This window comes from Pleurodeles waltl, chromosome 5 (genome assembly GCF_031143425.1).
Source record: "Pleurodeles waltl isolate 20211129_DDA chromosome 5, aPleWal1.hap1.20221129, whole genome shotgun sequence".
NCBI classification, from domain to species: Eukaryota; Metazoa; Chordata; class Amphibia; order Caudata; family Salamandridae; genus Pleurodeles; species Pleurodeles waltl.
The window spans coordinates 219997305-220011418 of NC_090444.1; the positions used below are offsets into that span (position 1 = coordinate 219997305).

At 47.1% G+C, this 14114-nt stretch overlaps 1 protein-coding gene across 1 annotated transcript in view; it reads right to left on the bottom strand.

The window, feature by feature from the left end:
- TRAF5 (TNF receptor associated factor 5) overlaps positions 1 to 14114 on the bottom strand; it is a 261574-nt gene that overhangs the window by 247184 nt on the left and 276 nt on the right. The window lies entirely within an intron of this gene.

A 14114-nucleotide genomic window follows, 5' to 3' on the forward strand; every position in this document is an offset into this window, starting at 1 on the left:
CCCAGGACTACTCTGATACTGTGAGTACCAAAACCTGTCCCCCCTGAGCCCCCACAGCGCCACCTGCAGAGGGAATCCCGAGGCTTCCCCTGACCGCGACTCTTTTGAACCTAAAGTCCCGACACCTGGGAGAGACCCTGCACCCGCAGCCCCCAGGACCTGAAGGACCGGACTTTCACTGGAGAAGTGACCCCCAGGAGTCCCTCTCCCTTGCCCAAGAGGAGGTTTCCCCGAGGAATCCCCCCCTTGCCTGCCTGCAGCGCTGAAGAGATCCCGAGATCTCTCATAGACTAACATTGCGAACCCGACGCTTGTTTCTACACTGCACCCGGCCGCCCCCGCGCCGCTGAGGGTGAAATTTCTGTGTGGACTTGTGTCCCCCCCGGTGCCCTACAAAACCCCCCTGGTCTGCCCTCCGAAGACGCGGGTACTTACCTGCAAGCAGACCGGAACCGGGGCACCCCCTTCTCTCCATTCTAGCCTATGTGTTTTGGGCACCACTTTGGACTCTGCACCTGACCGGCCCTGAGCTGCTGGTGTGGTGACTTTGGGGTTGCTCTGAACCCCCAACGGTGGGCTACCTTGGACCAAGAACTGAGCCCTGTAAGTGTCTTACTTACCTGGTTAATCTAACAAATACTTACCTCCCCTAGGAACTGTGAAAATTGCACTAAGTGTCCACTTTTAAAACAGCTATTTGTCAATAACTTGAAAAGTATACATGCAATTTTGATGATTTGAAGTTCCTAAAGTACTTACCTGCAATACCTTTCGAATGAGATATTACATGTAGAATTTGAACCTGTGGTTCTTAAAATAAACTAAGAAAAGATATTTTTCTATATAAAAACCTATTGGCTGGATTTGTCTCTGAGTGTGTGTACCTCATTTATTGTCTTGTGTATGTACAACAAATGCTTAACACTACTCCTTGGATAAGCCTACTGCTCGACCACACTACCACAAAATAGAGCATTAGTATTATCTATTTTTACCACTATTTTACCTCTAAGGGGAACCCTTGGACTCTGTGCATGCTATTCCTTACTTTGAAATAGCACATACAGAGCCAACTTCCTACATTGGTGGATCAGCGGTGGGGTACAAGACTTTGCATTTGCTGGACTACTCAGCCAATACCTGATCACACGACAAATTCCAAAATTGTCATTAGAAATTGATTTTTGCAATTTGAAAAGTTTTCTAAATTCTTAAAAGTCCTGCTAGGGCCTTGTGTGTTAAGTCCCTGTTTAGCATTGTCTTTTAGAGTTTAAAAGTTTGTTAAAAGTTTGAAATTAGATTCTAGAAACAGTTGTAGATTCTTAAAAGTATTCCAACTTTTAGAAACAAAATGTCTAGCACAGATGTGACTGTGGTGGAACTCGACACCACACCTTACCTCCATCTTAAGATGAGGGAGCTAAGGTCACTCTGTAAAATAAAGAAAATAACAATGGGCCCCAAACCTACCAAAATACAGCTCCAGGAGCTTTTGGCAGAGTTTGAAAAGGCCAACCCCTCTGAGGGTGGCAACTCAGAGGAAGAGGATAGTGACTTGGAGGACAATTCCCCCCTACCAGTCCTATCTAAGGAGAACAGGGTCCCTCAAACCCTGACTCCAAAAATAATAGTCAGAGATGCTGGTTCCCTCACAGGAGAGACCAACACCTCTGAAATCACTGAGGATAGCCCCAGTGAAGAGGACATCCAGTTAGCCAGGATGGCCAAAAGGTTGGCTTTGGAAAGACAGATCCTAGCCATAGAGAGGGAAAGACAAGAGATGGGCCTAGGACCCATCAATGGTGGCAGCAACATAAATAGGGTCAGAGATTCTCCTGACATGTTGAAAATCCCTAAAGGGATTGTAACTAAATATGAAGATGGTGATGACATCACCAAATGGTTCACAGCTTTTGAGAGGGCTTGTGTAACCAGAAAAGTGAACAGATCTCACTGGGGTGCTCTCCTTTGGGAAATGTTCACAGGAAAGTGTAGGGATAGACTCCTCACACTCTCTGGACCAGATGCAGAATCTTATGACCTCATGAAGGGTACCCTGATTGAGGGCTTTGGATTCTCCACTGAGGAGTACAGGATTAGGTTCAGGGGGGCTCAAAAATCCTCGAGCCAGACCTGGGTTGACTTTGTTGACTACTCAGTGAAAACACTAGATGGTTGGATTCATGGCAGTGGTGTAAGTAATTATGATGGGCTGTACAATTTATTTGTGAAAGAACACCTGTTAAGTAATTGTTTCAATGATAAACTGCATCAGCATCTGGTAGACCTAGGACCAATTTCTCCCCAAGAATTGGGAAAGAAGGCGGACCATTGGGTCAAGACAAGGGTGTCCAAGACTTCAACAGGGGGTGACCAAAAGAAAGGGGTCACAAAGACTCCCCAGGGGAAGAGTGATGAGACAACCAAAACTAAAAATAGTAAAGAGTCTTCTACAGGCCCCCAAAAACCTGCACAGGAGGGTGGGCCCAGAGCCTCTTCACAAAACAATGGGTACAAGGGTAAAAACTTTGATCCCAAAAAGGCCTGGTGTCATAGCTGTAAACAGCATGGACACCAAACTGGAGACAAGGCCTGTCCCAAGAAAGATTCCACTCCAAACTCCCATCCAGGTAACACTGGTATGGCTAGTCTCCAAGTGGGATCAACAGTGTGCCCAGAGCAAATCAGGGTCCACACTGAAGCTACTCTAGTTTCTGAGGGTGGGGTGGATTTAGCCACACTAGCTGTCTGGCCGCCTAACATGCAAAAATACAGACAGCAACTCTTAATTAATGGGACTAGAATAGAGGGCCTGAGGGATACAGGTGCCAGTGTCACCATGGTGACAGAGAAACTGGTTTCCCCTGGCCAATACCTGACTGGAAAAACTTACACAGTCACCAACGCTGACAATCAGAGAAAAGTACATCCCATGGCAATGGTTACTTTAGAATGGGGAGGGGTCAATGGCCTGAAACAGGTGGTGGTCTCCTCAAATATCCCAGTGGACTGTCTGCTTGGAAATGACCTGGAGTCCTCAGCATGGGCTGAGGTAGAACTAAAAACCCATGCAGCAATGCTGGGTATCCCTGAACTGGTGTGTGTGAAAACAAGAGCACAGTGCAAGGCACAGGGTGAAAAAGTAGAGCTGGAGTCTGGAAAAATGGCCCAGCCTACCAAGAGAACAGGAAAGTCAGTTGGGAAACCAACTGCAACACAGCAAAAGAAAGGGAACCTCTCTTCTCAGGAAGAAGTTCTGCCCTCTGAGGGAACTGAGCCTTTGGAGCTTGAACCTTACCAGGTTGAGCTCTTAGGCCCAGGGGGACCCTCAAGGGAGGAGCTGTGTAAGGGACAAGAAACCTGTCCCTCTCTTGAAGGCCTTAGGCAGCAAGCTGCTGAAGAGTCCAAAGGCAAGAAAAATGGAACGCATAGGGTCTATTGGGAAGATGGACTCCTGTACACTGAGGCCAGAGACCCCAAACCTGGTGCCACTAGGAGAGTGGTAGTGCCTCAGCTGTTCAGGAAGTTCATCCTAACATTGGCCCATGACATTCCCCTTGCTGGACATTTGGGACAAACCAAGACGTGGGAGAGGTTAGTCAACCACTTCTACTGGCCCAATATGTCCAACATGGTTAAGGAGTTTTGCCTCTCCTGCCCCACCTGTCAAGCCAGTGGTAAGACAGGTGGGCATCCAAAGGCCCCCCTCATTCCACTTCCAGTGGTGGGGGTTCCCTTTGAAAGAGTGGGTGTGGACATAGTTGGTCCACTAGAACCTCCCACAGCCTCAGGAAATATGTATATCCTGGTAGTAGTGGATCATGCTACCAGGTATCCTGAAGCTATTCCCCTTAGGTCGACTACTGCCCCTGCAGTAGCCAAGGCCCTCATTGGTATCTTTACCAGAGTGGGTTTCCCTAAGGAGGTGGTGTCTGACAGAGGTACCAACTTCATGTCAGCATACCTAAAGCACATGTGGAATGAGTGTGGAGTGACTTATAAATTCACTACACCATACCATCCACAAACTAATGGCTTGGTTGAGAGATTCAACAAGACATTAAAAGGCATGATCATGGGGCTCCCAGAAAAACTCAAAAGGAGATGGGATGTCCTCTTGCCATGTCTGCTTTTCGCTTACAGAGAGGTGCCACAGAAGGGAGTAGGATTCTCACCCTTTGAACTTCTGTTTGGTCATCCTGTAAGGGGACCACTTGCCCTTGTCAAAGAAGGCTGGGAGAGACCTCTCCATGTGCCTAAACAGGACATAGTGGACTATGTACTTGGCCTTCGCTCTAGAATGGCAGAGTACATGGAAAAGGCAACCAAAAACCTTGAGGCCAGCCAACAGCTCCAGAAGTTTTGGTATGACCAAAAGGCTGCACTGGTTGAGTTCCAACCAGGGCAGAAAGTCTGGGTTCTGGAGCCTGTGGCTCCCAGGGCACTCCAGGACAAATGGAGTGGCCCTTACCCAGTACTAGAGAGGAAGAGTCAGGTCACCTACTTGGTGGACCTGGGCACAAGCAGGAGCCCCAAGAGGGTGATCCATGTGAACCGCCTTAAGCTCTTCCATGACAGGGCTGATGTGAATCTGTTAATGGTAACAGATGAGGATCAGGAGGCAGAGAGTGAACCTCTCCCTGACCTTCTGTCATCAGACCCAAAAGATGGCACAGTAGATGGAGTGATCTACTCAGACACCCTCTCTGGCCAACAGCAGGCTGATTGTAGGAGAGTCCTACAACAGTTTCCTGAGCTTTTCTCCCTAACCCCTGGTCAGACCCACCTGTGTACCCATGATGTGGACACAGGAGACAGCATGCCTGTCAAGAACAAAATCTTCAGACAGTCTGACCATGTTAAGGAAAGCATCAAGGTGGAAGTCCACAAGATGCTGGAATTGGGAGTAATTGAGCGCTCTGACAGCCCCTGGGCTAGCCCAGTGGTCTTAGTCCCCAAACCTCACACCACCGATGGAAAGAAAGAGATGAGGTTTTGTGTGGACTACAGAGGGCTCAATTCTGTCACCAAGACAGATGCCCATCCAATTCCAAGAGCTGATGAGCTCATTGATAAATTAGGTGCTGCCAAATTTCTAAGTACCTTTGACTTGACAGCAGGGTACTGGCAAATAAAAATGGCACCTGGAGCAAAAGAAAAGACAGCATTCTCCACACCTGATGGGCATTATCAGTTTACTGTTATGCCCTTTGGTTTAAAGAATGCCCCTGCCACCTTCCAAAGGTTGGTGAATCAAGTCCTTGCTGGCTTGGAGTCCTTTAGCACAGCTGATCTTGATGATATTGCTGTCTTTAGCTCCACCTGGCAGGATCACCTGGTCCACCTGAGGAAGGTCTTGAAGGCTCTGCAATCTGCAGGCCTCTCTATCAAGGCATCCAAATGCCAGATAGGGCAGGGAACTGTGGTTTACTTGGGACACCTTGTAGGTGGAGGCCAAGTTCAGCCACTCCAACCCAAGATCCAGACTATTCTGGACTGGGTAGCTCCAAAAACCCAGACTCAAGTCAGGGCATTCCTTGGCTTGACTGGGTACTACAGGAGGTTTGTGAAGGGATATGGATCCATTGTGACAGCCCTCACTGAACTCACCTCCAAGAAAATGCCCAAGAAAGTGAACTGGACTGTGGACTGCCAACAGGCCTTTGACACCCTGAAACAAGCCATGTGCTCAGCACCAGTTCTCAAAGCTCCAGATTATTCTAAGCAGTTCATTGTGCAGACTGATGCCTCTGAACATGGGATAGGGGCAGTTTTGTCCCAAACAAATGATGATGGCCTTGACCAGCCTGTTGCTTTCATTAGCAGGAGGTTACTCCCCAGGGAGCAGCGTTGGAGTGCCATTGAGAGGGAGGCCTTTGCTGTGGTTTGGTCCCTGAAGAAGCTGAGACCATACCTCTTTGGGACTCACTTCCTAGTTCAAACTGACCACAGACCTCTCAAATGGCTGATGCAAATGAAAGGTGAAAATCCTAAACTGTTGAGGTGGTCCATCTCCCTACAGGGAATGGACTTTATAGTGGAACACAGACCTGGGACTGCCCATGCCAATGCAGATGGCCTTTCCAGGTTCTTCCACTTAGAAAATGAAGACTCTCTTGGGAAAGGTTAGTCTCATCCTCTTTCGTTTGGGGGGGGGGTTGTGTAAGGAAATGCCTCCTTGGCATGGTTGCCCCCTGACTTTTTGCCTTTGCTGATGCTATGTTTACAATTGAAAGTGTGCTGAGGCCTGCTAACCAGGCCCCAGCACCAGTGTTCTTTCCCTAACCTGTACTTTTGTATCCACAATTGGCAGACCCTGACATCCAGATAAGTCCCTTGTAACTGGTACTTCTAGTACCAAGGGCCCTGATGCCAAGGAAGGTCTCTAAGGGCTGCAGCATGTCTTATGCCACCCTGGAGACCTCTCACTCAGCACAGACACACTGCTTACCAGCTTGTGTGTGCTAGTGAGGACAAAACGAGTAAGTCGACATGGCACTCCCCTCAGGGTGCCATGCCAGCCTCTCACTGCCTATGCAGTATAGGTAAGACACCCCTCTAGCAGGCCTTACAGCCCTAAGGCAGGGTGCACTATACCATAGGTGAGGGTACCAGTGCATGAGCATGGTACCCCTACAGTGTCTAAACAAAACCTTAGACATTGTAAGTGCAGGGTAGCCATAAGAGTATATGGTCTGGGAGTCTGTCAAACACGAACTCCACAGCACCATAATGGCTACACTGAAAACTGGGGAGTTTGGTATCAAACTTCTCAGCACAATAAATGCACACTGATGCCAGTGTACATTTTATTGTAAAATACACCCCAGAGGGCACCTTAGAGGTGCCCCCTGAAACTTAACCGACTATCTGTGTAGGCTGACTAGTTTTAGCAGCCTGCCACAAACCGAGACATGTTGCTGGCCCCATGGGGAGAGTGCCTTTGTCACTCTGAGGCCAGTAACAAAGCCTGCACTGGGTGGAGATGCTAACACCTCTCCCAGGCAGGAATTGTCACACCTGGCGGTGAGCCTCAAAGGCTCACCTCCTTTGTGCCAACCCAGCAGGACACTCCAGCTAGTGGAGTTGCCCGCCCCCTCCGGCCAGGCCCCACTTTTGGCGGCAAGGCCGGAGAAAATAATGAGAATAACAAGGAGGAGTCACTGGCCAGTCAGGACAGCCCCTAAGGTGTCCTGAGCTGAGGTGACTCTAACTTTTAGAAATCCTCCATCTTGCAGATGGAGGATTCCCCCAATAGGGTTAGGATTGTGACCCCCTCCCCTTGGGAGGAGGCACAAAGAGGGTGTACCCACCCTCAGGGCTAGTAGCCATTGGCTACTAACCCCCCAGACCTAAACACGCCCTTAAATTTAGTATTTAAGGGCTACCCTGAACCCTAGGAAGTTAGATTCCTGCAACAAGAAGAAGGACTGCCCAGCTGAAAACCCCTGCAGCGGAAGACCAGAAGACGACAACTGCCTTGGCTCCAGAAACTCACCGGCCTGTCTCCTGCCTTCCAAAGATCCTGCTCCAGCGACGCCTTCCGAAGGGACCAGCGACCTCGACATCCTCTGAGGACTGCCCCTGCTTCGAAAAGACAAGAAACTCCCGAGGACAGCGGACCTGCTCCAAGAAAAGCTGCAACTTTGTTTCCAGCAACTTTAAAGATCCCTGCAAGCTCCCCGCAAGAAGCGTGAGACTTGCAACACTGCACCCGGCGACCCCGACTCGACTGGTGGCGATCCAACACCTCAGGAGGGACCCCAGGACTACTCTGATACTGTGAGTACCAAAACCTGTCCCCCCTGAGCCCCCACAGCGCCACCTGCAGAGGGAATCCCGAGGCTTCCCCTGACCGCGACTCTTTTGAACCTAAAGTCCCGACACCTGGGAGAGACCCTGCACCCGCATCCCCCAGGACCTGAAGGACCGGACTTTCACTGGAGAAGTGACCCCCAGGAGTCCCTCTCCCTTGCCCAAGAGGAGGTTTCCCCGAGGAATCCCCCCCTTGCCTGCCTGCAGCGCTGAAGAGATCCCGAGATCTCTCATAGACTAACATTGCGAACCCGACGCTTGTTTCTACACTGCACCCGGCCGCCCCCGCGCCGCTGAGGGTGAAATTTCTGTGTGGACTTGTGTCCCCCCCGGTGCCCTACAAAACCCCCCTGGTCTGCCCTCCGAAGACGCGGGTACTTACCTGCAAGCAGACCGGAACCGGGGCACCCCCTTCTCTCCATTCTAGCCTATGTGTTTTGGGCACCACTTTGGACTCTGCACCTGACCGGCCCTGAGCTGCTGGTGTGGTGACTTTGGGGTTGCTCTGAACCCCCAACGGTGGGCTACCTTGGACCAAGAACTGAGCCCTGTAAGTGTCTTACTTACCTGGTTAATCTAACAAATACTTACCTCCCCTAGGAACTGTGAAAATTGCACTAAGTGTCCACTTTTAAAACAGCTATTTGTCAATAACTTGAAAAGTATACATGCAATTTTGATGATTTGAAGTTCCTAAAGTACTTACCTGCAATACCTTTCGAATGAGATATTACATGTAGAATTTGAACCTGTGGTTCTTAAAATAAACTAAGAAAAGATATTTTTCTATATAAAAACCTATTGGCTGGATTTGTCTCTGAGTGTGTGTACCTCATTTATTGTCTTGTGTATGTACAACAAATGCTTAACACTACTCCTTGGATAAGCCTACTGCTCGACCACACTACCACAAAATAGAGCATTAGTATTATCTATTTTTACCACTATTTTACCTCTAAGGGGAACCCTTGGACTCTGTGCATGCTATTCCTTACTTTGAAATAGCACATACAGAGCCAACTTCCTACAGTTACTATAAGACTAAATAAGTGAATGCAGCCAACAAGAAACGCAGAGGAGGGAGTTTAACCGGTGTGGGAGTTGAGAGTGTAAAGTGTGCTGCTTCATTGATTGCTTCCTTTAATAATGAGTTAAAGAAAGTATCAAACATTTCTGATGTGTGGACGCTAAAGGCAGAAATGCAATCATATATGCAAACAGTACCTGGAAGTGGAAGCCTCCAAGTCTCAGGAGACAAGGGTCACGCAAGTCATGCAGAAGCTCTAACAGTAGCTGTCATCTTCAAGACACCATGTTCAAAAACACAGAAGATGATACTGACTCACTTGCTTCCCAAACAAATTTGTTGTATTGTCCTCGCTGAGCCATCTGTACGTATTGCTTACGGGTGGACATGAAATGGTGTTTTCTCATCTTTTTATGATGGATGGATTAGGCTTCTTGTGCTACAGGGGATTTTGAAGCTACTTTTCCAGTTATTTTTGCATTTTCGAATTTCATGGTAAGGGTGTGCAATTAACAGCCAGTTTTAAGGAAGTTAATTTAAGGATCCCTGCTGTCATATTTTCAAAGAATCTTAAAAGTGATAACATTTGGAACTGATGCTGTTTTTCATGACAGATTTTGACAAAGGCATTGTAAGAGCATACACGTTTCAGATAATAGTTTACAATAACTTATTTCTGGTACCAAGTAATTCAATGTTTGTTTTCGAAAGACTAAATAGGTTTGGAGAGGCTATCATATTCAGGTATCTGACTAATTCAGATATTTGATTCTTTATAATCTCTCAGAGATTTTGGTACTTATGATGTATATATCTATTTCAGTGAAGCTTCAGTGAAGCTAGTGCGAGCAACCACTGGGGGTCCTACTGATGACTGAAGAAAGTCTTTTCTCTTTCTCTTTCCCGCTCCCCCTTCATCTTGGGAGTTTCATATCCACACGCGTTCTTTCTGCTATATATTGTAAAGTGTAGGTGGTAAAGATGGATTACCAATGGATTAACGTTGGATTTTTGACATCCCTGAGTTTTGAATGTGTGTAATGTGGTTAGGGCTCCAGCTCCAAACAAGTGGTGTTTGACTCAAAGTCAGGCTATAGCCAGACAGGATGGTCGGTATTCCTAAATGTGGACAGGACCCAACGTAGATGGAGGCTTTTCTTGGAGCATTTGTTCACTCCACTGTTTAATTTGTAAATAAAACGGTGCCGGTGCCCAAAGCCCTCCTCTTAAACACGCAGCTGCTGCAATTAAATGTGCGTACACGGAGTACTGAGGCAAAGTAATCTTAAAGCCATCTCAGGCCTCTTCAATCCATATAAAGCCACTCCCTGCCCATTCGGCTCATTCTAGCCACTTTTTACTTTCTCCCTTTGTGACGCTTTTTCGTTTTTTCTTCCTCCGTCTTTCCCATATGTGTCTTTTGCTTGCAGCAAATGCTTGAGGCAGAAGAATAAGCCCCGGCCCTCAAAAATAAGTGCCAGTGCTCAGCACCGGAAACAACAAGCACAAATTAAGCACTGGTTCACTCATGTTGAGCTATTAAAGGAGATTCAATTCACTAAGCATGTCCTTAAAGTGCACGCAAGTCCCACACCACAAACTGAAATACATAGACTGAGCCCTGGAGTGGGACTCCTGCTCCTTATGGATTTTTCACAAGCAAAGGGTCCTGATTTTGCACAAGGGAAGGATCTGTAAACCTCTACAACAGGGTTACAACCAAAAGGTGTTCACCTCGAATATTGAATGAAGTTGTTATCAGCAGACAGACACTACAAATAATGGGTAATGGTGTACGTTCTTCATGACTATGTGGGCTAGATCTTGGTTACCCCTTCCCTTGAACTTGCAGAGTCTAAAACTCTGCTGGGGAATAAAATAAGAGATGTCCTTTGAGTGGCCTCATGAATTTAAGGTCATTAGTGGTACAATTACGGGGAAACCTAGAAGAAAATGAAAACAGCAAGTTAGGACAGATCACAGCACAGTAAAAGGACCTTCATCCCAATTGACATTTTGCATTTTAGGTCTAGCGTAACAGCGTTGACTGTTGGTAGAGCACATGTAATGAAATAAAAATGGATACGGAGAGGGACTTTGGGTCAGCCCACTTCAGCCATCGCCCACAGCATACTTAAAGTTGACAACGGGCATGCCCCATTCCACCCTTACTTTACTTGGAGAGCCGTAAACATTTTGGGTCAGCCCAGAGGACAGTTATTCTGGGATTGGAATCAGTCATGAGTGACAGTGGATGGCCTTTTTATGTCTCAGGTTGCACAGGAAAGTGACAAACAACGACATGCAAAGGAGTCTACTTTGGGAGCCAAGTTGGTTTATCATGCGTTGCCAACCACCCTGCAGCCTCATTTCCTGAGAGTCAATGGCTGCAGTGATTGGGCTCCAGGAAGCGACGCTTGATGATTACAGCTGAGAGGGAAAGAAGAAACCTGTTACCACGCCTGTCCTGTTGCTTACACACCATCCCTTTGCCCACAAGTGCACAGTACCCCCTCTACCCCAGCAAACCTCAGCAGATTTTCCCAACTGACCATACTTTTCATTAGCAAAACTGCAGTATGAATAGCATGCGTTTGGGGACAGACAGCGCGCATGTACAGGCTTGTGCTTAGTCCAAAGACTGACTCAGTCTTGCACTATATGTCCTGGTAGCTTGTGGCCAAGACAGTACCGCAGCCACCCACGGGCCTCCAGTGAGGAAGCCCACCACCGGCGGGCAGTACCACAAGCACTAGCAGCGACTGGGGGTCAGGAAGTAGACGGAGGTCGCTCAGCGCAAACACTCTGCTTGCATGAGACCATGCTCATGTGCTTTCTATTGAGGGTGAAGGAGGTATAACATTTCTGGCTGTCTTCAGAACACAGAAAATATCAATGGCTTTGATGACCTATTTGCATATTGTGGAGACTTCTGCAACGTGACAGGCAACAATGCTGTGTTCTTTCAAATTAAGTAACTACATTTGACTAATTCCTAAAATATGTTTGAATTTTAGCTTTGTGGGGAACCTTTCCTCATATTGGTACAAAGGTTACTTCTCTGAGCCTTGGTGGTTCCAGCTAGACAACGGTGTTCTGGCAAGGATCAGTCAAGTAGTGCTCTTGTCCCTCCTCCCTTAGCGGATAGTACCCATGGGAATCTGCAGCACTCACTCTGTTTTGTAAGCCATAAGGGACTACACATCAAACTGCACCTCAGGAAGTTTCACTAGCTCCCCATTCACAAGTGCAGTCATTTCAAACTTCTCACACACACATACAAAGCCACAATCAACACAGGACCAGAACACCTGAGCAGCTGCATACATTTTCACCAACCCACCAGACACCTATGCTCTGCCTCTCTCAGTCGCACACACTCCACGTTTTTGCAAAACCCAAACTGATGCTCTTTCTCATACATTGCACCCAAGGCTTGGAATGATCTCCCTCAAAACACCAGAGCCTCCTCCTCACTTCTTGAGTTCTGCAAGAAGCTGAAGACCAGTCTCTTCGTATAAGCACCTTGCAAAGCACACGCCTACACACGAAGCACCTAGATAGCTTCTTGTGTGACTAGTGCGCTATACAAATCAACATAACAAAACAATTTGATGCAGGTTACGGGTGCCTCCCATCAAGCTTACTGTCCGTGTAGCTGAAATCCCCATTGCATTAAGGGCTGTCTAATGTGACTCTAGCCTGAGATTCGAGATGGCTCCTCCGCTATCCAAGGTACACGCAGACTCTACCAGCTAGCATATTTCTGATGGTGTTTAAGTATGAGATCACACAGATCTTGCTGGTGTTTTACTGGAGGTGGTCTAAGGATAGCCGGGGAAGAGTGGATGTTTGATGCAGCTATTCAGAAGAGGGATGGAAGCTCAAAGAACATCAGTAGTCCTGGCTTCATAGCTGACTCTCCGTGTGCCCTGGATGCTGGAATTGTACCCTCCAATTGTCCTCTATGTGAGGTTTCCTCCAATTCTTTCCCTTGCCTGGGGTTCCTCCGGAGACAGTTTCAGGAGGTCACAAGGATTGCTGAACTGGAAAATAAATAACTACAATATATATACACAGAGAAACTGTTACCTGACTTTTTAGTGCAGCACTGGGACCTCTTACCTTTTGAAATGTATCTTTACAAAATGGTGATTTGACCTACTGTGCATTGTAGGTGATCCTTCCACAAAGAGCGTTAGTTTGCCTCTGTACCACCACAGACCACCTGAGTAATGGTAATTGGATATTTGTGGATCTTACTACCCCTGACGAGGCTTAGAATCGCTTTTCAGCGAGTAGCGGCTACTCTGGAACCCAAAGGATTAGTGGGTGATTAGTATAGGGAAATATAAATTGTTAATCTGAGCAGTGGACATGTGGGTCTGTTAGTTTCATTGAATAGGATAAAGAAGTGACAGAAGAGGGCAGAGTCTAGGTAGTGTTATTGGGAGATCATATTAATTAGATGAGGTTTGGAGTGAGCCAAAGGAGAGTTAGCAGAATGAAGAGTCTAGATAGTGCTATTTGTGAGATCATATTAGTTAGATGAATATTATTTCTAAACATCTGCCATTGGATAACTTTGGCCACAGGTTTCCATGTTAACTGAAATTATTGTACTTGGGAGCTATACATGCATTTGGGCCCTATCTCAGGCTCCGAAACTAGAAACTTTGGTTTGTCTTGCTACCACGTGAGGGCCGAGTGATAAAGGTACTTGGTCAATCTGTTCGGGAACATTAGTATTGGCGCCACAAGAGATCAGTAATAAACTACCTTAATTATTACACTTGGAGACCAGTAACTTCTCACTACATTGAGGCGACATGAAAAAGTCCCATGACCACAACAATAAACTAAGAAAAAAAAAAAATGAACACAGACATGTAAATTCAAAATTACCAAGCAGTTAATCACGGCAGGGAAGGCAGATTGAACGGTCGGTGAACAATGAAAAACACCCCCAAGAAAAAACGAGTAACATCATAAGATCAGAAAATTAAAGCACTATACTTTTTTTGCGCCGCATTTGCGTCGTTTTTTGACGCAAAAACGGCGCAATCTTGCAAAATGCCATTGTATTTTGTAGGTTTGCGCCGTTTTGCGTCAAAAAGCGGCGCAAATGCGGCGCTAAAAAAAAGTATAAATACGGCCTAAGGCTGCCAGAACACAGTCAGGCATTTAATACCCAGGATCTTTGTATCGCTCACAGGGTTCCGTTTTAATCATGTGATACATCGTGTGATCCTGGACAAATATCATCTCGTGG